Source organism: Sapajus apella, unplaced genomic scaffold, assembly GCF_009761245.1.
Source record: "Sapajus apella isolate SASKATOON/1434 unplaced genomic scaffold, GSC_monkey_1.0 scaffold18, whole genome shotgun sequence".
In the NCBI taxonomy this organism is placed as follows: domain Eukaryota; kingdom Metazoa; phylum Chordata; class Mammalia; order Primates; family Cebidae; genus Sapajus; species Sapajus apella.
In genome coordinates this window covers 21,485,570-21,509,874 of record NW_022436958.1, presented here as the reverse complement: position 1 = coordinate 21,509,874, position 24,305 = coordinate 21,485,570, and the positions used below count along the sequence as shown (strand labels likewise).

The following is a 24,305-nucleotide window of genomic DNA, read 5'->3' as shown; positions in this document are numbered from 1 at the left end:
ATTAGCTGGGCATGGTGGCGCGTGCCTGTAATCCCAGCTACTCAGGAGGTTGAGGCAGGAGAATTGCCTGAACCCAGGCGGAGGTTGCGGTGAGCCGAGATCGCGCCATTGCACTCCAGCCTGGGTAACGAGCGAAATTCCGTCTCAAAAAAAAGAAAAAGAAAAAGAAAAAGAAAACATCTAATTTCTCCTGAATCATTAGTAGTTTCTATCGAATTTTCAACATCTCCTCTGTCATCCAATGGCATCATTTCCTGTCCTTAAAAGATGTTATAACACGTATCTCACTGACGCTCAGAGCAATGATCACCACCCATGAGGCTTCAGGGTCCACAGCCTATCCATACACATGTGAGGATGGGTTATCCTCCCTGCAGCACCTCTGATAGCAAAATACTATTATCCTCATTGTAACCTCAGAGAATGAAGGCTCAGAGAGGTGAGACTTGAATCCAGGTCCTTTAACTCTGAATCTGAGAGCCTAACCATGCCCCTACAGTGCACAGACTTCGGAAGAGCTCTGGACAGACCCAAGCCAAGAGGATTTCACTCCTGTTGGCCAGGAGGCAGGCAACTCTGCATGTTCCTCCTTTCAGTCAGGAATCCAGCTCTGATGATCCTCTTCCCACAGCGAGAAGCGTGCTAGCTGCCAGTTGCATATGGCTTGACGAAGATAGGAGAGGACATAAAGACACCCCCCTCCTCCCTCTGCCCCAGGAGGAGAATCAAGCAGATTGTTTCCTATGTAGAGGAAGTGGATGTGAGAAACCTAAGACAGCAGGCAGACCTCAAATGGGTGAGAATCACACTGACTCCCCCGACCCCCTTGCAAGTTCTGTCTTGAGGATCCAGGTTTGAAGGCACCAGTGCTGTCTGTGGGCCAAAGAGCTAGACCATTTCAGCCCCAGGAGCTTCCTCCCTGAGATGCCCACCCGAAGAGAAGCTCCACTTGCCTTTGGCCTCCCTGGAAGACCTCCACTGCCGGCAGGCTGGCCGACGTAACAGCTCAGAGTTGAAACCCTCTTAAAAATAGCTCTGTTCCCTTCTGGGTTTAGCAACTCACACTTGAAAAGCTCTTTATTCTTTATAATGAATAGAGAGCAGGAACTTTTCATTGACAAAGAGGAGCTAAAATACAAAATAAAGGCAGACCGATGGTAGTTATTCTTTTGAAGCGGTGGACAGAGAGAGCTTCAGTACTCAGCTTTCACAGATATCAACCCTTTCCTTGGGTTATTCCTGGAATAGAGGCATGAAGAGGCTTTTGAGCGGCTCTTGCTGTCAAAAGCTCATGTGTGGTGGGCAGTATTTCAGGCGACGGCATTAGCTAGAGACCAGCAGAACAGCTTGAAGTTGAAATTTCAATCTAATTAATCGACTGAAGGAGAAAAAGACCTGAAAGAAAGACTTAACTCTTTGCTATCCAGACCTCCAAGACTCCTGACCATAGCGAGGAAGGGCTGCACAGGTCTGACAGTAACAGGATAGGACTGAAGAGGCTAAGAATCCAATACTTATCGTGGTGGGAAGGACCACCATTAGGTATGTGTTGGGGAACCTTGTCTGTCAGAGAGGCCAGAATTACTCAATTTATGTCTTGCCCATAAATCAAAAGTAATTCAGATGGAGAAATAATGTCGTCTAGTTTCAAAGTAATTTCTTTTCTTTCAATCAAATGAAATGTATCTCTCAGAGTCCCAATGAGTTGGTGAGAAATTTCACCTCAGTTATTACTTGGGTCTCCTTACCTCCTTCCAAATACAAACATCTGGGAGGCAAATGAGTTGCCTGGGAAAGGGGGAGAAGACACGTAAATTATGCAGGGTAATTGAAGCTGGTCATGTGCCAAAAACTCCGAATCGCATTATCTTAAGATAGGATATTTATTCCTTGCTCAGGCGAAGTCCAGTGTGGATGTTCATGATCAGGTAGCCATCCCAGGCAGCACTCCTTCAAGCAGTGACTCAGGGATCCAAGCCCCTTCCATGATGGGGATCTGTCATCATCTGGGCTTTGAAATCCTTTGATTTCTGCCACTCTGACTAGAAAGAAATTAGAGGTAGAGATAGAGAGATCATGAGGATATATTTATGAGTCAGTGGTATATATAACTTTAGCCCACGTTCAATCAGACACAACCACTTAACTGTAAGTTGATACAAGGAGGCTGGCAGAGAAATAGAATTGAACTATGTGCCCAGAGAAGAGAAATATCTATTGATAAAATGTAGCAATCTGTACCAATGTCTTTAATCTTCGGGTCACATGGATTTTTTTTCTGTCATCCTGTTCATTCCACATCGTCCATAGAAGCTGGGTGCTCTCTCTTTGTCAGTAGGATTCGATGAGGCTAGAAACCACACCTGCTGCTGTCTTGCTACTTCTCCTGGAGAGGGGTGTCATGGACACATCAAATTCTAACTCTTCTTTTTCTCTTTCCTCTAAAGCCCCCTTTTCTCTTCCTCTCGGATGTCTAGTATAACCTTTTCTCTTTTTTTCTTTTGAGGCAAAGTCTTACTCTGTTGCCCAGGCTGAAGTGCAGTGGTGCGATCTTGGCTCACTGCAACCTCCGCCTTTGGGGTTCAAGTGATTTTCCTGCCTCAGCCTCCTGAGTAGCTGGGATTGTAGACATGTGCCACCATGCCTGGCTAATGGCTAATTTTTTTTTTTTGAGATGGAGTCTCTTTCTGTCACCCGGGCTGGAGTGCAGTGGCCTGATTTCAGCTCACTGCAGCCCTTGCCTCCTGGGTTCAAGCGATTCTCCTGCCTCAGCCTCCTGAGTAGCTGGGACTACAGGCGTGCGCCACCATGCCCAGCGAATTTTTGTATTCTTAGTAGAGACGGTGTTTCACTATGTTGGCCAAGCTGGTCTCAAACTACTGACCTCATGATTCACCCGCCTCGGCCTCACCAAGTGTTGGAATTACAGGTGTGAGCCACGGGGCCCAGCCCTAATTTTTGTAGTTTTAGTAGAGACGAGGTTTCACCATGTTGGCCAGGCTAATCTCAAACTCTTGACTTCAGGTGATCCACTTGCCTCAGCCTCCCAAAGTGCTGGGATTGTAGGCATGAGCCACACCCAGCTGTTCAGCATCATTTTCATATAGACAGAAAAGATAGAATCACTGTGAAAAGAGTAAGAACATGAAGCACACAGTTGAGATGGGCATGTGAGGCAGTTGGCTGGGCTCAACTAGGCAAGCTGATGTCACTTAAAATTATGACAGTAGGCTAGAGTCCAATGCCTCAGCAAAATAACAAATTACTTCCTACCATGTATTTGAGTCTATTGTAGATAGTTGAAAACTATGAATGACAGTTGCCATAGTTTGTTTTAGTTTGCCCAAGAGAGACAAGATTTTACCTGGTGGTTTTTTTGTTTGTTTTGTTTCTGAGATAGAGTCTCACTCTGTTGCCCAGGCTAAAGTGCAATGGTGTGATCTCAGCTCACTACAACCTCTGCCTCCCCAGTTCAAGCGATTCTCCTGCCTCAGCCTCCCAGTTAGCTGGGATTACAGGCACCTACCACTACGCCCAGATAATTTTTGCATTTTTAGTAGAGATAGGGTTTCACCATGTTGGTCAAACTCCCTACCTCAGGTGATCCACCCGCCTCGGCCTCCCAAAGTGCTCGGATTACAGGCCTGAGCCACCATGCCCAGCCTATCTGGTGGTTTTTATGAGTTCAAGTGTCTAGACCTCGAGAGAATTACACTCCATGGGACTGAAGGAAATTCAAGTACCATTCAACTACCACAATGGGCAATCTTAGAGGAAGTGTGGCTCGTGGGAGTGGCTTAGGTAGACAACAAATGGGTACATAGTCTGATTTTCAGAAAGGAGAAAAAGTAGGAATCACAGAAAGTACATATGTGTAAGTCTCAGGTTTGAAGTCAATTCCTTTTTTTTTTTTTTTTGGAGACAGGGTCTCACTCTGTCACCCAGTCTGGAGTGCAGTGGTGCAATCATAGCTCACTGCAGCCTCAACCACCCAGGCTCAAAGGATCCTCCCACCTCAGTCTCCTGAGTAACTGGGACTACAGATGTGCAATCATGCCTGGCTAATGATTTTAAATTTTTTGCAGAGACAGGGTTTCGTCATGTTGCCCAGTCTGGTCTTGAGCTCCTGGGTTCAAGTGATCTTCCAAAGTGCTGGGATTACAGGCATGAGCCACTGTGCCTGGCCCCCAGTTCTTTTTAGTACTCATCTAGATTTTACTAATCAACGGTTAATTTATATAACTTTTTTTTTTTTTTTTTTTTTTTGAGATGGAGACTTGCTCTGTTGCCTGGCTGGCACAGTCTTGGCTTACCACAACCTCCACCTCCTGGGTTGAAGTGATCCTTCCGCCTCAGCCTCCTGAGTAGCTGGGACTACAGGGCCGGCCACCATGCCCAGCTAATTTTTCTATTTTTAGTGGAGATGGCATTTCACCATGTTGGCCAGGATGGTCTCGATGTCTTGACCTCGTGATCCACCCACCTCGTCCTCCCACAGTGCTGAGATTACAGGCGTGAGCCCCCATGCCCGGCCCACTTTTTACAAGTTTTAAAAGGAACATAATAATCACTTCATATTATGATGAATTTGCTCAAAATAAGTCATACTTTTGAACCAAAATGAATCAAACATTGTTTTTCCTTTTTTGGTTTTGACTATTAAGTTGTCAGGTTAAGGAACTATGATAGACCTTCTTTTTCTGGAATTTGTAGTAATAACATGTTATTATAATAATGTATTTTATTATTATTATAATATTTTTATAGATTTGAAGCTATTGGACAATCAACCTTGGGTGTTAATTAAGATTAAGCTTTGGGAACAATCCATTAATAACAAGCTGCTTTTACCCATCTAAGTTCTGAAGCCATGAATGAATAAATAAACACAGGTGTCAACCAGATGGGGAAAAAGCCCTCACCTCTGTTTTTGGTTAAACTGACAAGAGAATGTGGCTAGTTATGTGTCCACAAGCTGGCCCCTAATCCTTGCTAATATTCCAGGCCTAACACACAGTTAAACAACCTCCCTCTCCAGTCATAGGCAGAGCTGAAGCACCTCTGGTCTCCCATTCACGGGCAGCTCAGTGATTGGTGGAAGAGGAGAATGTACGGGTCCTGCACAGAGACAACTTCAAAGAATTCAGAGAGGGCCTGTTCAAGCAGCGTCAGTTCCTTCTCCAAAATTCAACAAGCATGGTTGGAGGTAGAAGGAATGAACTAGACGCAGTAGAAGTTATGATCCTGACATTTCTGCAAGGTTAGAAGGTCTTATTTCATGGGTCAAGTTAGGAATTCATAGAGGGGAATAATTCCTTTTAGCAAACAATAGGGTAACCTAGAGTTCTTTCCCCTTGTGCTGTTAGTCAACATTTTGCTATTTGATGCATATGAAGGTATAGAAAGAATGTATAGCTTTCTTGAGGTTCTTACCAAAATAGCAAGAATAACTGCAATGACAAATGGTGGACAATTAAAAATCACCTCAGCTGGCCTTGCCCGGTGGCTAATGCTTGTAATCTCAGCACTTTGGGAAGCCGAGGTGGGTGGATCGCTTAAACCCAGGAGTTTGAGATCAGCCTGAACAACATAGCAAGACCTCGTCTCAAAAAAAAAAAAAAGTAGAAAAAAAAATCACCTGGGCTGAGTGCAACCTGGGATACAGTCTCCTAAACACAATCATTTATGTTAAAAGAAAATTTTAAAGGAGAACTCCATACACTATGAAATTGTTCAGATACATAGTGAAGAACAACAGTGTTGTCATCAATTTATATTAAAATGTGGCTGGGAATGGTGGCTTACACCTGTAATCCCAGTACTTTGGGAGGCCAAGGCAGGCAGATCACTTGAGCCCAGGAGTTTGAGACCAGCCTGGCCAACATGGTGAAACCCTGTCTCTACTAAAAATACAAAAATTAGCCAGGCATGGTGGCACATGCCTGTAATCCCAGCTACTTGGGAGGCTGAGGCAGGAGAATCGCTTGAACCCAGGAGGCAGAGGTTGCAGTGAGCTGAGATTGCACCACTGTACTCCAGCCTGGGCAACAAGAGTGAAACTCTGCCTCAAAAAAAAACAAACAAACTTGTATTACAATGTTCTAGGGATTTTTTAGTTCACCTGAACTGAATATATTATGTGTCTGCTAAAAATGTTAGTGCAGTCTCCAGTGGCATTTGTTCAACAAATACTTGTTTAGCATGTATTCCATGGCAGGCACTGTGCTGGGTAAGAGTTAATGGTACCACAGTGTCTGGAGTAATCTGCTCATTTAGGGGCACGTACTTTAAGAGCAACATTAATGCATTAAGTTGGAGGATTGGTGGGAGGAGACCTGGTCCTATTTCTTCAGGTTTCCATGAGGCAATTTATTTTTTTTGTTTTTGAGACAGTCTTGCTCTGTCGTCCAGGCTGGAGTACAGTGGCACATCTCAGCTCACTGCAACCTCTGCCTCCCGGGTTCAAGTGATTCTCATGCCTCAGCCTCCCAAATAGCTGGGATTACAGGCGTGCACCACCACATCTGGCTAATTATTGTATTTTTAGTAGAGACAGGCATTCACCGTGTTGGCCAGGCTGGTCTTGAACTCCTTACCTCAGGTGATCTGCCGGCCTTGGCCTCCCAAAGTACCGGGATTACAGGCATGAACCACTGCGCCCGGCCCCATGAGGCAATTTCTACTAACTCATAGAAACAATATTGAGTATTTTATTGGTAGAAATTATTTTAGCTGGAAATGACAGAGACATTGACATAACCAGCTTAAACAATAAAAAAAATTAGTATTCTTTTAAATTACAATAACAAGGGCCAAAGGTAGAGCAAGGGTTATAATAAGGGCTAGGGATTTGTTGTTTTGCTGTTTTTTGTGTTCTTTCATCCTCCAGATAGGGGCTTCTTCTTCAGGTTGGTTCCTCCTGGTGACTCTCATCAGCTCCTGGAACAACATGCTTCCTCATTCGAAAAATCTTTCTAAACTGGGTACGGCGGTTCACGCATGTAATCCCAGCACTTTGGGAGGCCAAAGTGGGCAGATCTCCTGAAGTCAGGAGTTCACAACCAGCCTGACCAGCATGGTGAAACCCTGTCTCTACTCTAAAAAAAATATTTAAAAATTAGCTGTGTGTGGTGGTGCATGTCTGTAATCCCAACTACTTGGGAGGCTGAGGCAGGAGAATCACTTGAACTTGGGAGGCAGAGGTTACAGTGAGCTGAGATTGTGCCATTGCACTCCAGCCTGGACAACAGAGTGAGACTCCATCTCAAAAAAAAAAAAAAAATAGAAATATTTTCTCCTATCTTTGAACAAAAGTAGTCTGATTAGGCTCATCTGTATCACTTGCCCATCTCTGATCCAATAGCAGTTTCTAGGAGTCATGCCATGCACTGATTGGCTGAAGCCTAAATTCTGAAACCAATCACTTGCAAGGAGATTGGAATTACTAGGATTGGTTTCAGTTGAGGACAGAGCTGGCTTCCTGAGATACTTGGGTACCATGAAGGTGGTGCGGTGGGGCGTTTGTAAATTACATTAGGGTTCTGTTTGAAAGGAGAGAAATAGTGGGAAGGATGCTAAGTAGGCAACCCTGGGAGAAGGAAGGTCTCTGGATGGGTGGATTTGATGGAAGAGAAGGTAGGCATATTTCCTTTCTTTCTTCCAGAAAAACCTGATCTTTCCTAATGTGGCAATAGCTATAACTCATACCTTTAAAACCTTGCACAGTGGTGTAGATTCAATTGTCCTGCTTCTTTGTATGTGACTATATGACATAAATTCAATTAGGTGGGGGTTAGTAGGAAGGCTGATTGTGGTCAAGGTCCAAATTCTACCCTCCAGTCTATGTTTACAGAAAATATAGTTGATCTTTTGATCTTCAACTGTTGGATTCCTATGTCTGTTTCTACGTAACTCACAACCAATATGGGGGGCATGATTATCACCACTGAAAACCTCAACAAGTGTGCCCTTTGGAGCAAACCAAAATCCAAAGGATTTAGAGAACTGTCACAAAGAGGAAATGTAAAATTCAACATTGAGACTTTGTGCAGCTGTCAGAAAAAAATACTGAGACTTCCTGCTGCCATACATCAGCTAAATGTATCAGATATTCAGAAAGCTCAAAGAGCACAAATTTCAGGAGCATAGCCGTCAAGAAAGCTGCACTGCTAGTAATGGGAGCCCTGTCTTTGGAAGTATTTATGCACTGACTGGATGACCATACCCCAAGTATGTTTAAATACGGAATTCTGCACATTTGGGAAGTGGAACACAGTTACTTCTATGGTACAATCCAACTTTTTGTTCCAGGTAATCCTGTTCTGTTGATTGTCTGACCTGCGGTTTCAAAGTGTAGTCCTTGCGGCAGCATCAGCATCAGCTCGTGAACTTGTTGGAAAGGCAGATTAGGGCCAGCGCGGTGGCTCACGCCTATAATCCCAGCACTCTGGGAGGCTGAGGCAGGTGGATCACGATGTCAAGAGATCGAGACCATCCTGGTCAAGATGGTGAAACCCCGTCTCTACTAAAAGCACAAAAATTAGCTGGACATGGTGGCGCATGCCTGTAGTCCCAGATACTCAGGAGGCTGAGGCAGGAGAATTGCTTCAACCCAGGAGGCCGAGGTTGCAGTGAACCGAGATCACGCCATTGCACTCCAGCCTGGGTAGCAAAAGCGAAACTCCATCTCAAAAAAAATAAGAAAGAAAATGCAGATTAACAGATCACAACCTAGCCCTCCTGTTAGGGGTCAAATTGTGTCCCCCAGAAAGGTATGTTGAAGTCCTAACATCCAGTACCACAGAATGTCACCTTATTTGGAAATGGGGTCATTGTAGATGCAATTAAATAAGCCAAGATAAGGCCATACTAGAGTAGGGTAGGTCCTTAATCCAGTATGACTGATGTCCTTATAAGAAGAAGAGACCGAGACACTGATACACAAAGGGAGACTTCCATAAGATGATGGAGGCAGAGACTGAAATTATATACCTGTAAATCAAGGAACACCAAAGATTGCCAGCAAACTACCAGAAGCTAAGAAGAGGCAAAGAAGGATCTTCCCTATTGATTTCAGAGGAAGTGTGCCCTGCTGACCCTTTGTTTTCAGACTCTGAGCGTCCAGAAATAGGAGCTTGTTTTAAACCACCTATTTTGTGGCAATTCATTATGGCAGCCCCAGAAAACGAACACACCTACTGAATAAGAACTCATATATTGGGGCCCAGCAATATGTGTTTGTAGTATCCCAGATGATTCTGATACATACTAAAATTAGAGAATCACTGATTTATTTATTTATTTATTTTTAAATAATTTCAACTTTTATTTTAGATTCGGGGTAACATGTACAGTGTGTTACATGGTATATTGCATGATGCTGAGGTTTGGGGTACAAATGATCCCATCACCCAAGTAGTGAGCAAACGGTTTTCCATCCTTTCCCCACTTCTCCCTCCCTGCTCTAGTAGTCCCCAGTGTCTGTTGTTGCCATCTTTATGTCCATGAGTACCCAATGTTTAGCTCCCACTTATAAGTGAGAACATGTATTTGGTTTTCTGTTCCTATGTTAATTTGCTTAGGATAATGGCCTCCAGCTGCATCCATGTTGCTGCAAAGAACATAATTTTGTTGTTTATGACTGTGGAGTATTCTATGGTGTATATGTATCATATTTTCCTTATCCAATCCACTACTGATGGGCACCTAGGTTGATTTCACGTGTTTGCTGTAGTGAACAGCGCTGCGATGAGTACATGTATCTTTTTGGTAGACTGATTTGTTTTCTGTATTTTTTCGTTTTTTGAGACAAGGTCTCACCCTGTTTTCCAGGGTGGAGTACAGTGGTGTGATCGTGGCTCACTGTAGCCTCAACCTCCCAGGCTCAAGCTATCCTCCACCTCTACCTCCCAAGTAGATGGGACTGCAGGCATGCCCACCATGCCTGGCTATTTTTTTTTTTAAAGACGGGGTTTCACTATATTGCCCAGCCTGGTCTCAAACTCCTACAATCAACCAATCCTCTCATCTCAGCCTCTCAAAGTTTTGGGACTACGGATGTGAACCATGATGGCTAGCCCTTCTTTTGGATATATACCCAGTGATGGATTGCTGGGTAAAATCATCATTTTGCTTTTAGTTCTTTGAGAACTCTCCAAGCTGCTTTCCACAGTGCTAATTTACATTCCCACCAACAATGTATAAACATTCCCTTTCCTCTGCAGCCTCACCAGCATCTGTTGTTTTTTGACGTTTTAGTAATAGCCATTCTGATTGGTGTGAGATGGTATCTCGTTGTGGTTTTGATTTGCATTCCTCTGATAATTAATAATACCAAGCATTTTTTATATGTTTGTTGGCTGCTTGTATAAATTCTTTTGAGAAGTGTTTGTTCATGTCTTTTGTCCACTTTTAATAGGGGTATTGTTTTATGCGTGTTCAATTGTTTAAGTAACTTATAGATTTTGGATATTAGAGCTTTGTTGGGTGCAGCTTGTGAATATTTTCTCCCATTTTGTAAGTTGTCTGTTTACTATGTTGATAGTTTCTTTTGCTGTGCAGAAGCTCTTTTTTTTTTGACACGGAGTCTTACTCTGTCTCCCAGGCTAAAGTGCAGTGGCATGATCTTGGCTCACTGCAACCTCCGCCTCCTGGGTTCAAGCAATTCTCCTGCCTCAGCCTCCCAAGTAGCTGTGATTACAGGTGCATGCCACCATGCCCAACTAATTTTTTATATTTTTAGTAGAGATGGGTTTTCACTGTGTTAGCCAGGATGGTCTCGATCTTCTGACCTCGTGATCCGCCCGCCTTGGCCTCCCAAAGTGCTGGGATTACAGGTGTGAGCCACTGCGCCTGGCCCAGAAGCTCTTTAATTGGTCCCACTTGTCAATTTTCATTTTTGTTGCAACTGCTTTTGAGGATTTAATAATAAATTCCTTCCCAATGCTGATGTCCAGAATGGTGTTTACTAAATTTTCTTCTAGGATTGTTATAGGTTGACATCTTACACTTCAATCTTTAATCCATCTTGAGTTAATTTTTGTATATGGTAAAAGGTAGGGGTCTAGTTTCATTCTTCTGCATCTAGCTAGTCAGCTATTCCAGCACCACTTATTGAACATGGAGTCCTTTCCCCATTACTTATTTTTGTTGACTCTGTCAAAGATCAGATGGCTGTAGATGTGTGGCTTTATTTCTGGGGAGAGCCACTGTTTCCTTTCCTCAAAGTTTTTTAATGGAACCCTTCATGAATTTGCATGTCATCTTTGCACAGGGGCCTTGCTAATCTTCTGAATATATATGCTGCTGAAGTGAGCACAGAACCACTCTTTTCTATTCTAGATCTAGACCAATGCCTCTTACACATTTAAGTGCATGTGAATGAATTGGGGATTTTGTTAAAATGCAGATTCTGATTCAGTGGATCTGAAGTAGGACCTGAGCTTCTGCATTTCCAGTATGCTCTCAATACACTCCCAGTATGCTCTCCAAGGACCGGACTTTGAGTACAAAGTGTCTAAATCAGTGCTGTCTGGTATAACTTTTTTTTTTGGAACAGAGTTTCGCTCCTGTTGCCCAGGCTGGAGTGCAATGGCACGATCTTGGCTCACTGCAACCTCCACCTCCCAGGTTCAAGCAATTCTCCTGCCTCAGCCTCCCAAATAGCTGGGATTACAGGCATGTGCCACCACGCCCGGCTAATTTTTTAATATTTTCAGTAGACAGGGTTTCTCCATTTTGGTCAGGCTGGTCTCAAACTCCCAACCTCAGGTGATCCTCCGGTCTCAGCCTCCCAAAGTGCTGGGATTACAGGCATGAGCCAGGGTGCCCGGCCAAACTTGTTATGATAATGGAAATGTTCTATACCTCTACTGCCCAATATGAAAGCCACTAGTCACATCTAGTTAGTAAACACTTGAAATGTGGCTTGTCTGAGAATTAAATTTTAAATTGTTTTTTCCTTTTAATTTTTTTTTAACTAGAGACAGGGTTTCCCTATATTGCCTAGGCTGGTCTCAAACTCCTGGACTCAAGGGATCCTCCTGCCTCGGTCTCCCAAAGGGCTAGAATTACAGGCATGAGCCACCACACTCACCCAAGAACTAAATTTTTAAATGCTATTTAATTTAAATAAATAAATAGCTACATGTATTATATAGCACAGGTCATTAATTTCCTGTTTCTAGTCTTAAGTGCCATGTTTTGCAAAGCTTTTAGGGCTCTCAATTTTTGTTCATCTTGAAATATCCATAATTTGATAGGACTGGTGGCGTTCCCTATGCAAGACTGTGTGTGCTCAGCAGTATATTAGGAGCCACTGGAGAGCATAAAATAAATAGATTGCAGGGTCTTTGCCCCTGAGAAACTTCCTGTTTATTAACCAGCTCTCATTGTGTTTTCTTCCAGTTTCTGCCAAGCCTGAAAGTGTTCAATGTTAAAGGGTGGGGGGAGGAGGAAATTAAGCAATAATTAGGAGAGATGATGCTTGGCAGGGGCTTTTTTATCTCAAGGCTACCAGATTTTGTTCATGGAATTTGAGAACATGAGTGATTTGCATATGTTGCATAAATTTGCATCTTGTATTCAAGAGACCTGACTCCAAGTCTATGAAGTACAATTTAATTAATTAGTGGAACCTACTATAGTTGTATTCAGAACAGAATTCAGGGCCTAACACACATGAATTGCTAGCTGTTGATAGCAATTCAGGAGATCCCAGACCAGGTCAGGAGACCAAAAAAAAAAAACAACAGAGCAGAAGATTCTTCTGATAGTTAACGGGGAAGAAAAGGTACCAGGACCTTTGTTGTCATCCCTGACCTCTGCCTTCTGTGCACTTCCAGCCTTTGTATATAGGGTCATTCATTTCTCACAATATAATGGCACTATATAAAATGACGTTGCACCAAAAAGTGGAATTAGACCTTTTGTGCGCACTATTGTCAATTTCCTTATCTTTGGCATACCCCATGCTTCCTGCCTTGCTTCTCTGCCTACAGCTGAACTCTGCATGAGTGTTAGCAGATAGTTTAAAAAAGGAAAGATAGAGTGAAAAAGAGGATGTCTAAAGAAGAGAAGTGAAGAGTCAGATCAGTTTTTCTGTCCTCTCTTCCATTCTTTCTTCTCTCTTCTACTAAGCACCTACTCAATGTCTATGCCAGATCTGTGCTAGGTCTAGGGGATACAAAGTTAAAGCAACACAGGCTCCTTGTCTCAAAGGAGCTCCACACTGCAGCAGGGGAGATGGACATATGAGCAGCAACTACCATGCTGTGCATAAAAACGAAACGATAAAGTTATGTCCTAGGAAGGAGGCCCAGAGGAGAGAGATGCCTCTGCTCATGTGGAGGGGTAGAGGGAAAGTTTTCACACAGGAAGAAAGCGAAAGGACTTGAAGAAAGAAAGAGAAGGACTGTGGTGGGGCAGAGAGAACAGCATGTGCAGAAAGAGCAAGACGCAGTTAGCACACAGTTAAGTATCACTAAATGTGAAAGGGAGGACGGAGGTCAGGGAGAGGTACAGAATCCAGACCAGCCTATAAGTGCCTTATTAACTTGCTTTCAAGAGCCAAGGGAATGGAACTAAAGTAGAGTACTTTAGACCACCTTACCTAGGAATGAAAACACGGCACCGACCCCAGCAGCAGGGCTGAAGAATCTTTCCCTTAGGAGCTAAGTCATTCCCTCCTAGCACCTCTTGAGCGATGTTAGCTGTAGATCTGCCCTTAACATTTCCTACTTGTGCCCCTTTCTAGGAGAACATGAGTTCTATTATGACTTAAGTTGACTAGAAATAGGCATCTGTATAATATATGCTCTGTTTGTTGTCTGTAACCAAATATATCCCCTGACTGTTGGGCAGTCTGCAGAGACCAGGTGGAGCTGAAGCGTCCATCGTGAAATGGTCGTGTTCACCACATGAATGATTCCCCTGGTTCTCTTGCCTCCCCTTATGTTGGTATTTACTCCTTCTTTTCTTTTCTTTTTCTTTTTCTTTTCTTTTTTTTTTTTTTTTTTTGAGACAGAGTCTTCCTCTGTTGCCAGCCTGGAGTGCAATGGTGCAATCCCAGCTCACTGCAACGTCCGCCTCCCGGGTTCAAGCAATCCTCCTGCCTCAGCCTCCCAAGTAGCTGGGACTACAAGTGCGGCCACCACACCCAGCTGATTTTTGTATTTTTAGTAGAGGTAGGGTTTCACCATGTTGGCCAGGATGGTCTCAATCTCTTGACCTTGTGATCCGCCCGCCTCAGCCTCTCAAAGTGCTGGGATTACAGGCGTGAGCCACCCCGCCTGGACTTACTCTTTCTTTCTTTTCAGAAACTCAGAACCAAATATGGCAACTGCCTTTATCCCCAGAGATACTAAAAACTCATCTGCTCCCCCAGCACCTCCATGGCCAAATCTGGGAGCCACAGAGCTACCCTCTCACTGCAGAGCTAGTGGGATGGCATAAGGATAGAGACTGTGTCTCGTGCTTCCTCCTACCTCACCCATGCAGCTCTACACTCCGTGGGAGAACTGGCTGCCATATTTCATTGATCTCCTACCAAATGTTTTAGAAAAATAAAAAGCACAGAGTATACAGTCACGAATTCGTACCCGCTCCTCAGCTTCAGAAATACATTTCAAATTCAACTGACGCGCTTTCGTTTCCTTCATTAATTACCTCCCTTTCCTTTCTCTCAAGAAGTGATCATTCTGAATGTGGTATTTATTATACCAAATACTTGTCTTTATATGATACTGTGGTATATTGTGTTAAGTATTTTAGTATTTATAAAAAAGTTATGCCTCAAAATGCCATCAGCAGCCAACCCTGTTAGTTTCTTGTGTGAGAAAGCTTCAGAATCGTGTGGTCTTGCCCCTCTGGACCCTGTAGCTGTATCATAATGAAAAGATAGCTTTTGGCAAGACTTTATCTTATGCTGTTGTCTCATATTTTTTCTTTATTCTTGTATAGTCTATGAATATGGTGCTATCCTGTCATTTGGTTGTTGTAATGTATGTAACTGTGGGAGACAGACTGATTTGTGGTGTTGAAGGTATTAGGAACAGCCCTACAGACAGGGGTTGATTGTATTGAATATTATTCCTGCTGAGCCTGCCTTGTGATGGTGGTTGCTTAGGGATCTTGGAGCGAAAGGGAGGGCTAACAGTTCAATAATAGTCCTGTAATATTCATCACCCATGAGCAGTTAGTAAAGAATGGCTGCAAAGCCAGAGTTAGGCTACTAACAAGGAATTTATGTAGATGTGCCATGTCTAGCCTGTGTTCTAGAACTATAGAGATGAATAAGGTATGGTCCATTCTCTCTGGAGGCTCATAATTGAATAGGGAGTATTAATAAGTGAATGATTGCAATTCAGTGTGGCAAATGCTAAAATATACGTATGTAGCAGCTGTAATAGGAACAGACTAATAGGGAGAGTCAGCAAGTATGGTCAAAACCCAAAGAAAGTCAGGTACGTGATATGTGTATACTTGGTATACGCATGTAAACTTTAACTATGAGGTAATAATCTCTGGTCTGTCCTTATTACCTGTGTGGATTGGACAAGTTACTTAAAATACTCAGCCTGTTCTGTGAAATGGTGATAATATCTAGCATGTTGATATATGGATTAAATGAGATAACCTAAAAAAATGTATCCAGTGATATCACGGTAAATGTTTAACAACAGGCTCTCTATGGGGCAGGGGGGAAACTTGATTTAAAGCATCTGCCAATTTCCATGCTATACATACTCCCACCATGGCCAAATTCAAATGACCACATTGTGTCAGTGAACAAGAAGTTAGGAAGAGATGACCCTAATACATGTGAGCCAGCTCTGGCACCCCACTGATTTATTATGTTCTATGTTCTTCATTAATTTGATTTTTTCTCAACATTATTATATTTGAGATTTATTCATGTTGATACATGTAGGTCTAGGTTTTTTTTTTTTCTTTTCACTTCTCCTGCTATGTAGTGTTGATTGTATGAACACACTAAAATTTATTTTTCCTGCCAGGCACAGAGGCTCATGTCTGTAATCTCAGTGCTTTGGGAGGCTGCAGGAGAAGGATCACTTGAACCCAGGAGTGTAAGACTAGTTTGGGCTGTGTAGCAAGACCCCTTCTCTACAAAAAAAATGTTTAACAATGAGTGGGGTATGGCGGTATACACCTGGAGTCCTAGCTACTCTGGAGGCTGGCCAGGAGGATCACTGGAGCCTAGAAGTTTGAAGCTGCAGTGAGCTAAAATCACATCATTGCACCCCAGCCTGGGCAACACAGCGAGGCCCTGTCTTAGAAAAAAAATAATTAAATAATTTGTTCCCCGCCTTTTTTTGGATGGATATTTAGGTTGCTTTTGATTTGGGGGCTCTTGAAAATAATGCTTTTTTTTTTTTTTTTTGAGACGGAGTTTCGCTCTTGTTACCCAGGCTGGAGTGCAATGGCGCGATCTCGGCTCACCGCAACCTCCGCCTCCCGGGTTCAGGCAATTCTCCTGCCCCAGCCTCCTGAGTCGCTGGGATTACAGGCACGTGCCACCATGCCCAGCTGAATTTTTTTTTGTATTTTTAATAGAGACGGGGTTTCACCATGTTGACCAGGATGGTCTCGATCTCTCGACCTCGTGATCCACCCGCCTCGGCCTCCCACAGTGCTGGGATTACAGGCTTGAGCCACCGTGCCCGGCCGAAAATAATGCTTTAAAAATCATTTTGAATGTACTTCATGGTGCACCGGTGCTAAAGATTTCGCAAAATCAGGGTAGAATTCATGGGTTTTGGACATTCGTGTTCTGACATGACTAGATTTTGCCAGATTTTCCTCCTAGGGAGCTGTGATGATGTATTTTCCCACTAATTGTGTATAAGTGTTTCCATTACCTTCATTTTCTCTTGTTCTTAGTTTTGACAGATGTTATAAAGTGAATTGTGTCTTTCCAAAATTTATATATTAAGTCCCAATCACCAATGTGACTGTATCTGGAGATACAGCCTTTATGGAGGTAATTAAATGAGGCCATAAGGGTGGGGCTTTAATACTATATAATTGGTATCCTTATAAAAAGAGGAAGAGACACCAAAGCTCCCCCAACTCCACCCACCTCCCCCCGCTTCCCCACTCTGTGTGCATAAAGGAAAGGCCATATGAGGACACAGTGAGAAGCCAGCCATCTACAAGCCAAGAAGGGAGCACTTACTAGAACCCGAATTTGCCAGAACCTTGATCCTGGACTTCTAGCTGCCAGAACTGTGAGAAAATAAATGTCTCTCGTTTAAGCCACCCAGTCTATGAGATTTTTGTCATGGCAGCCTGAGCAGATTAATGCAGCAGACTTTTAAAATTTTGCCTTTAAACAGATGTAGTTTTTATTTTAATTTTAGAAACTCTTTGTTTCCTCTTAAGCCTCAACTCTTACCTAGTTTAAACAAACCCCCAAACTGACCTCTTCCTTTATGCCCCACCTGATTTACTTATTCCCAATTTAAATTTACTTCTTTTGAAATTGCTCCATTCAGGCTGATTTTCTCAGATTCCCCAAATGCTCATTCTTATCTCTGGACCTTCATTAAAGCAGCTCTACTTGCCCAGAATACCCTACCATTTTCCCTGGGCATATCAAAATCCTACCCATTTTTAAAATACAGAACTCAAATCCCATTCCCTAAGAGTTAGGGCTCCTTCTGGGTCAAACGAAAGAAAATCCAAATCAAACTTCTGATGGCACAAAAAAGAAATCTGTTTTCATGAAAAACAGAACAGCTTGCTTCAGAGATGCCGGGGACCCAGACAGTGCTATTTGGTCCCTCTTCTCACGTCCAGTCTCACTATACCCTGCACTGGATTTATTCTCTCCTTCTATAGGCATCATGCCTCCACACTGAAGGACCAGCACAGGGCCACAGAAAGCTCCATACTTACAACAACTTATGCAATACCCACAAAAGACTTCCTCTCTCCCATCCTCCATTTGTAATAGCCTGGCTCTGGGGTGGGGGTGGGGCAGTTTTCATTAGCCTGATTTGGATCAAATGCCATTTATTGTTCAGCTAGAATGGTGGGGTACAGCTAAGCCCAGGGTATACGCCTCCATCTGTAGCCAGGCAGGTACAGTATTATGACTGTCAAACCCATTAAAACCACATGGAGTGTGGACGATCATATCCCCTTGCTATGATCTGAATGTTTGTGTCTTCCTAAAATCCTTTTCTTTTTGAGATGGAGTCTAGCTCTGTCGCTCAGGCTGGAGTGCAGTGGCGCAATCTTGGCTCATTACAACCTCTGCCTCCTGGGTTCAAGCGATTCTCGATGCCTCAGCCTCCTGAGTAGCTGGGACTACAGGCGCATGCCGCCATGCCCGGCTAATTTTTTTATTATTAGTAGAGATGGGGTTTCACCATGTTGGCCAGGATTGTCTCAATCTCCTGACCTTGTGATCAGCCCGCCTTGGCCTCCCAAAGTGCTGGGATTACAGGTGTGAGCCACGTGCCCAGCCCCCTAAAATTCTTATGTTGAAACCTAATCCAGGCCCAGACTCAGTGGTGGCTCACACCTGTAATCCCAGCACTCTGGGAGGCTGAGGTGAGAGGATCACTTGAAGTCAGGAGTTCAACACCAGCCTGGCCAACATGGCGAAATCCCATCTCTATACTAAAAATACAAAAATTAGCCAGACTTGGTGTCGGCCACTTGTAATCCCAGCTACTCAGGATGCTGAGGCAGGAGAATCGCCTGAACCCGGGAGGCAGAGGTTGCAGTGAGCCAAGATCCTGCCACTGCAATCCAGCCTGGGCAACAGAGCAAGACTCCATCTCTAAAGAAAAAAAAAAGAGAAAAATTAAAAAAAAAAACAAAAAAGGCCGGGCGCAGTGGCTCAAGCCTGTAATCCCAGCACTTTGGGAGGCCAAGGCGGGTGGATCACGAGGTCGGAGATCGAGACCATCCTGGTCAACATGGTGAAACCCCGTCTCTACTAAAACTACAAAAAATTAGCTGGGCATGGTGGTGCGTGCCTGTAATCCCAGCTACTCAGGAGGCTGAGGCAGGAGAATTGCCTGAACCCAGGAGGCGGAGGTTGCAGTGAGCCGAGATCGCGCCATTGCGCTCCAGCCTGGGTAACAAGAGCGAAACTCTGTCTCAAAAGAAACAAAACAAAACAAAACAAAAAACCAAATCCCCAACATGATAGTATTAAGGGGTAGGACATTTAAGAAAGGGTGCAGGTGAATCATCTTCTTGAGCCTTGGAATTTGAGACCAGCCCAACACTGCAAAACCGTGCTTCTTTTTTTGTTTGTTTCTTTTTCTTTTCTTTTTTTCTTTTTTTTTTTTTTTTTTGAGACAGAGTCTTACTCTGTTGCTCAGGCTGGAGTACAGTGGCACCATCTTGGCTCACTGCAACCTCTACCTCCTGGGTTCAAGTGATTCTCGTGCCTCCACCTCCCGAGTAGTTGGGATTACAGACATGTGCCATCACGCCTGGCTAATTTTTGTGTTTTTAGTAGAGATAGGGTTTCATTTTGTTGGCCAGTCTTGAACTCCTGGCCTCAAGTGATCAACATGCCTTGGCCTTCCAAAGTGCTAGGATTACAGGCGTGACACACTGTGCCTGGCCGCAAAACCCCATTTCTACAGAAAATTCAGAAATTAGCTAGGTTTGTGCCTGTAGTCCCAGCTACTGGGGAGGCTGAGGAAGGGAGATTGTTTGAGCCCAGGAGGTCAGGGCTGCAGTGATCTGTGATTGTCACTGCACTTAAGCAGAGAGGAAGCCCTCACCAGGCACCAAATCTACTGGTGCCTTAATCTTAGACTTCCCAGTCTCTAAAACGGTAAGAAATAAATTTCTGTTGATTATTAATTGTCCTGTCCAAAGTGTTTTATTATTGCAGAATGGACTAAGACACCCCCTAAAGAAGGGATCCTTGACAGACACAAACAGAATCTATAACATGCATTATTTATGAAGCTACCCCAATTTCTCCAGCCCTTACAGCTCCTCTTTACTTTTGAATTGTTATTGTATCTAGAGCATCTTTCACTTAATTATCAAGTTATCTTTTGCTTTGTGCTAAATGATAATCTTCTTAATATTAAGAATTAATATTAATACACTTATCGTGTATCTTTCAGTTTTGTTTTTTGAGACAGAATCTCGCTTTGTTGCCCAGGCTGGAGTGCAGTGGTGCGATCTCAGCTCAGTGCAACCTCTGCCTCCCGGGTTCAAGCTATTCTCGTGCCCCAGCCTCCTGAGTAGTTGGGACTGCAGTCGTCTGCCACCACACCTGGCAAATTTTTTATTTTTTGGTAGAGATGGGGTTTCACCATGTCGGCCAGGCTGGTTTTGAACTCCTGACCTCAAGTAATCCACCTGCCTTGGCCTCCCAAAGTGTTGGGATTACAGACGTAAACCACCACGCCTGACCATCTTCACAGTCTTTAACAGAGAACTGAGTATATATCAGGCATCCAATAAATACTAATTTTCAGAACCTGTGGCCTGCTATTTCTAATGAAAGCAGATCTTTAAAATTCTCTTCTATTGACTTCAACTGTAGTTTTAGCTGAAATTTGAATTTTGAAGCTATGATGCAGTTTTGGAGATAATATGGCCAAAAATGCATATGGTGCATAGCAGTTTAGAAAATACTTTCACAAGGCCAGGCATGGTTCAGGCCTGTAATCCTAGCATTTTGGGAGGCCGAGGAGGGCAGATCAAGAGTTCAGGAGTTTGAGACCAGCCTGGTCAGTATGATGAAACCCCGTCTCTGCTAAAAATACAAAAATTAGTCAGGTGTTGTGGCAGGTACCTATAGTTCCAGCTATTTAGGAGGCTGAGGCGGGAGAATTGCTTGAACCTGGAAGGCAGGGGTTGCAGTGAGCCGAGATCACACTACTGCACTCCAGCCTGGGCAACAGAGCGAGACTCCATCTCAAAAAAAAAAAAAAGAAAGAAAATACTCTCACATTCTATGATCTTCACAAGCAGACAGAAGGCAAGTTCTGCCCCACAGGAAGCTGAGATTTATCCATCAATGTGGGTAATTGTCTTGCCCAAAGTAGACTGGCTGGTGAGTGGCAGAAACAGATAAGCCACAGTTTGACTGGGCCTTGGGAAAAATTTGCCTTTTGTCACAGCCCTGGTGTTCTGGGAGGTGTGATGAGAGACTCTTCCAGAAACATTGCTCTGGGAGGCTGTCTTCAAGAAGCTCTGATTGCCTCTCCATCCTGTGAGGGTTCCATGAATGAATCAGCCCATAGAAACTCTACCTACATTTGGACATTCACTGTCTGGAACATGTGTTTGGAGCCTGGAACCAAAGCATCTCTGTGGCCCCAAATGTTACTGAGGAGAGATTCAGCCCACATCTAAATGCCAGATGATAGAAGCAAGTGGCCAAGCAGAGCAGGCATTTTTGCCAAGTTGGAATGGGAGCAAGTGTGACTAAGCCAATGGGACTAGAGGTGGCAAACAATTCGTGTCTGGTTGGAATCAAGCACTGTGTTGGTGATAACACTTCCAGAACAAGCAAGGATGACCATAAACTTGCGTTCCAAGGCACCCTGTAAAGGAATGAACTGTATACGCTCATGCTATTTAATATAGATTCATCAATGAGGCCCATCTTTTACTGTCCATTAGAACAGCAATGTCGACAGTGGCGTTACCAGGCTTCCCCTGCCTGCTGCTAGCCCAGCAGAAGCTTGTAAAGGCAGAACTTTCGGGCCCAGACGTCTTGTTTCTGTTGCTTTTGCCAGAGAGCTGCTCCAGAGGGGGTTTGCATTGTGTTATAATCACATGGTTTGCAAAATGATAGTTAAGAGTCTGTTAGCATTTCCACCCCAAACCTCATATTTTCAGCTGCTCAGATTGACTCAAATATAAGAATTCTCTTTAGGCTGAAATTTGGCACACAGGGTCTCAGGCCCAGCTGGGGAGCAATTTCAACCTTTCTTGGGACCGGATTTCAATAACATCCATTTGGCTGTTTCTGAATAACAGCAGAAGTACAACAGAAGAGAAGTTAGCATTTTTATAGCAAAATGTTGCCATTGTGTGACTCAAGAATTGGTGGTGAGAGGTGGGGGGAGAGCCACCCTAGCAACTCCCAATAAACCCTGGCAGGTGATCAGCTTTTGAGTGGACTAAGCATGTATACTTTTCTTAAGTATATATTTAAAAACCCAACTGCTAGTCTGTTGTTCAGAATAGAGGAGGGATTTTGTTTAATAACATATTGTGTTTTTGAAAAGCAAAGTTGACTCAGGAACAATGATACATACCAGTGGATACTGAATTTCTACTACACCCACTCCTTCGTGCAGCTGGGGCAGTGGCAAATTGTAGCATGCAACTGTGTTACCGAATGTAAAGGAAAAAACTTCAAGGGGGCAGGAGAAAGGGAGGGGAGGGTAGTACCTTGACTGCAAAGATGATAAAAGGAATATTCTTGATGACCTAAGATGTCAGATCTGGTCCTTCCTTCTGGAAGGAAGACAACTTCAGAACTCAGTTCCTCTTCTGCACCTCCCTACTCACTACTGACAACTCGTCAAATTACAAATGACAGATTCCAAAAAGGCAAAATGATACCAAGCTTGTTTTTTTAAAATGAAATATTCCAGGGAAATAAAGCATAGAAAATAATAAAACACACACTCATGTGCCCCCACTCAGTTTATGAAGTAAAATATTGCAAACATAGGCCAGGCACAGTGGCTCACGCCTGTAATCCCAGCACTTTAGGAGGCCAAGGCAGGTGGATGCCTTGAGCTCAGGCGTTTGAGACCAGCCTGGGCAACATGGTGAAACTCTGTCTCTTCTAAAAAATAAAAAAATTATCCAGATGACAGCATGCGCCTCTAATCCCAGCTACTTAGGAGGCAGAGGTTGAGAAGATCGCTTGAGCCTGGGAGGCAGAGGTTGCAGTGAGCTGAGATCGAGCCAGTGCACTCCAGCCTGGGTGACAAAGTGAGACCTTGTCTCAAAAAAAAAAAAAAAAGAAAAGCAAATACAATCAAAGTCCTCTCTGTGTATTTATCAGCATTCTTGATGATTTCCTTGTTTGATTGTTTTGAGACAGAGTCTTACTCTGTCACCCAGACTGGAGTGCAGTGGTGCAATCTCGGCTCACTTCAACCTCTGCCTCCCAGGTTCGAGTGATTCTCCTGCCTCAACCTTCTGAGTAGTTGGGATTACAGGCGTGTGCCAACATGCCAGGTAATTTTTGTATTTTTAGTGGAGGTGGGGTTTCACCATTATGGCCAGGCTGGTCTCGAACTCCTGACCTCAGGTGATCCCCTCACCTCTACCTCTCAAAGTGCTGGGATTACAGGCCTGAGCCACCATGCCCAGCAATTTCCTTGTTTCTTAATATGAAGATTTATTATTGTTCTCTTTATATAGGATGTTATATCTCCAGTTCGTATTTCATGGGAGTGATTATCTATGATTCCTCCTCCTCTTCTTTCTACATTATTCAGATTTATAGAAATTCTGTTTAAATTTATGCCTTTTCTTTCCAGAAGGTCCCAGGTTCCACTGAATCTGCCTTAGTAGGGTTGGCAATGTGAGACTCAAAAGCACCTTTCCTGGTTAAAAGTCAAATGAAGACAATTTTCTTCAACCTCTGCTAAAATGATACCCCAACATACCTTAAGAATTTTCTGGCTGTTACATTATAGGGATTCATACCTACAGTCTCTAAATTCTAGACTTCATATACTTTCTGCTACATCAAAGTGGCTTTTCTGCAGTTTACAAGACTGCCCTCCCTCTGCCCGCCCGGTAGAACCATCAGCTCTATCCCTTCTGTGCTGATCATCATCTCAGCAAGTAGAAACCTTGCTTTCTACTTGCATACAATTAGGTATATAGTTGATATATCTAACTATAAATAAAGTGGTTTTTATCAACTCAGCCAGTTCTCAGTTTGGAGTTACATTGGTTCCAGTGCAGTAGGCTGTAGAAGTCATGGTAGTTTCCTCTCTAGAAGCCATCCCCACCTATTATTAGTTCTTAGACCCCCCGATTTTGTTCAGGCATCAGTCAGGAAGGCTGGGCCCTTCTCCAGCCCCAGAGCTCCAAAACCAGCACTGTATCTCAGTTAAGAGTCTGGTCTCATGATTCCTTCATAGGTACTCGTGTGATCTTAGGTAAATGACTAAACCTTTATGTGTCTTGGTGCAATTCCTCTTGTCAGAGATTGTTAAAGCTGACTTGCTAGGGTTGGTAGAGTTAAAACAAACAAACAAAAAATCTGGGAACTTGTTAATGTCGCTGAGTCACTGAATTAACCAACCATAAAATATAAG

General features: G+C 43.6%; 1 long non-coding RNA gene and 1 pseudogene across 2 annotated transcripts in view; both read right to left on the bottom strand.

The window, feature by feature from the left end:
• Nucleotides 1-24,305, bottom strand: part of LOC116557038 — a 55,213-nt gene that overhangs the window by 4,879 nt on the left and 26,029 nt on the right. Inside the window, exon 2 of one of the 2 annotated variants that reach the window (XR_004271328.1) lies at nt 179-2,038. This is a non-coding gene — a long non-coding RNA (uncharacterized LOC116557038). The remainder of the gene's footprint in view (nt 1-178; nt 2,039-24,305) is intronic. The other variant, XR_004271329.1, reaches the window with a different exon arrangement.
• Nucleotides 11,228-11,327, bottom strand: LOC116557186 (annotated as a pseudogene).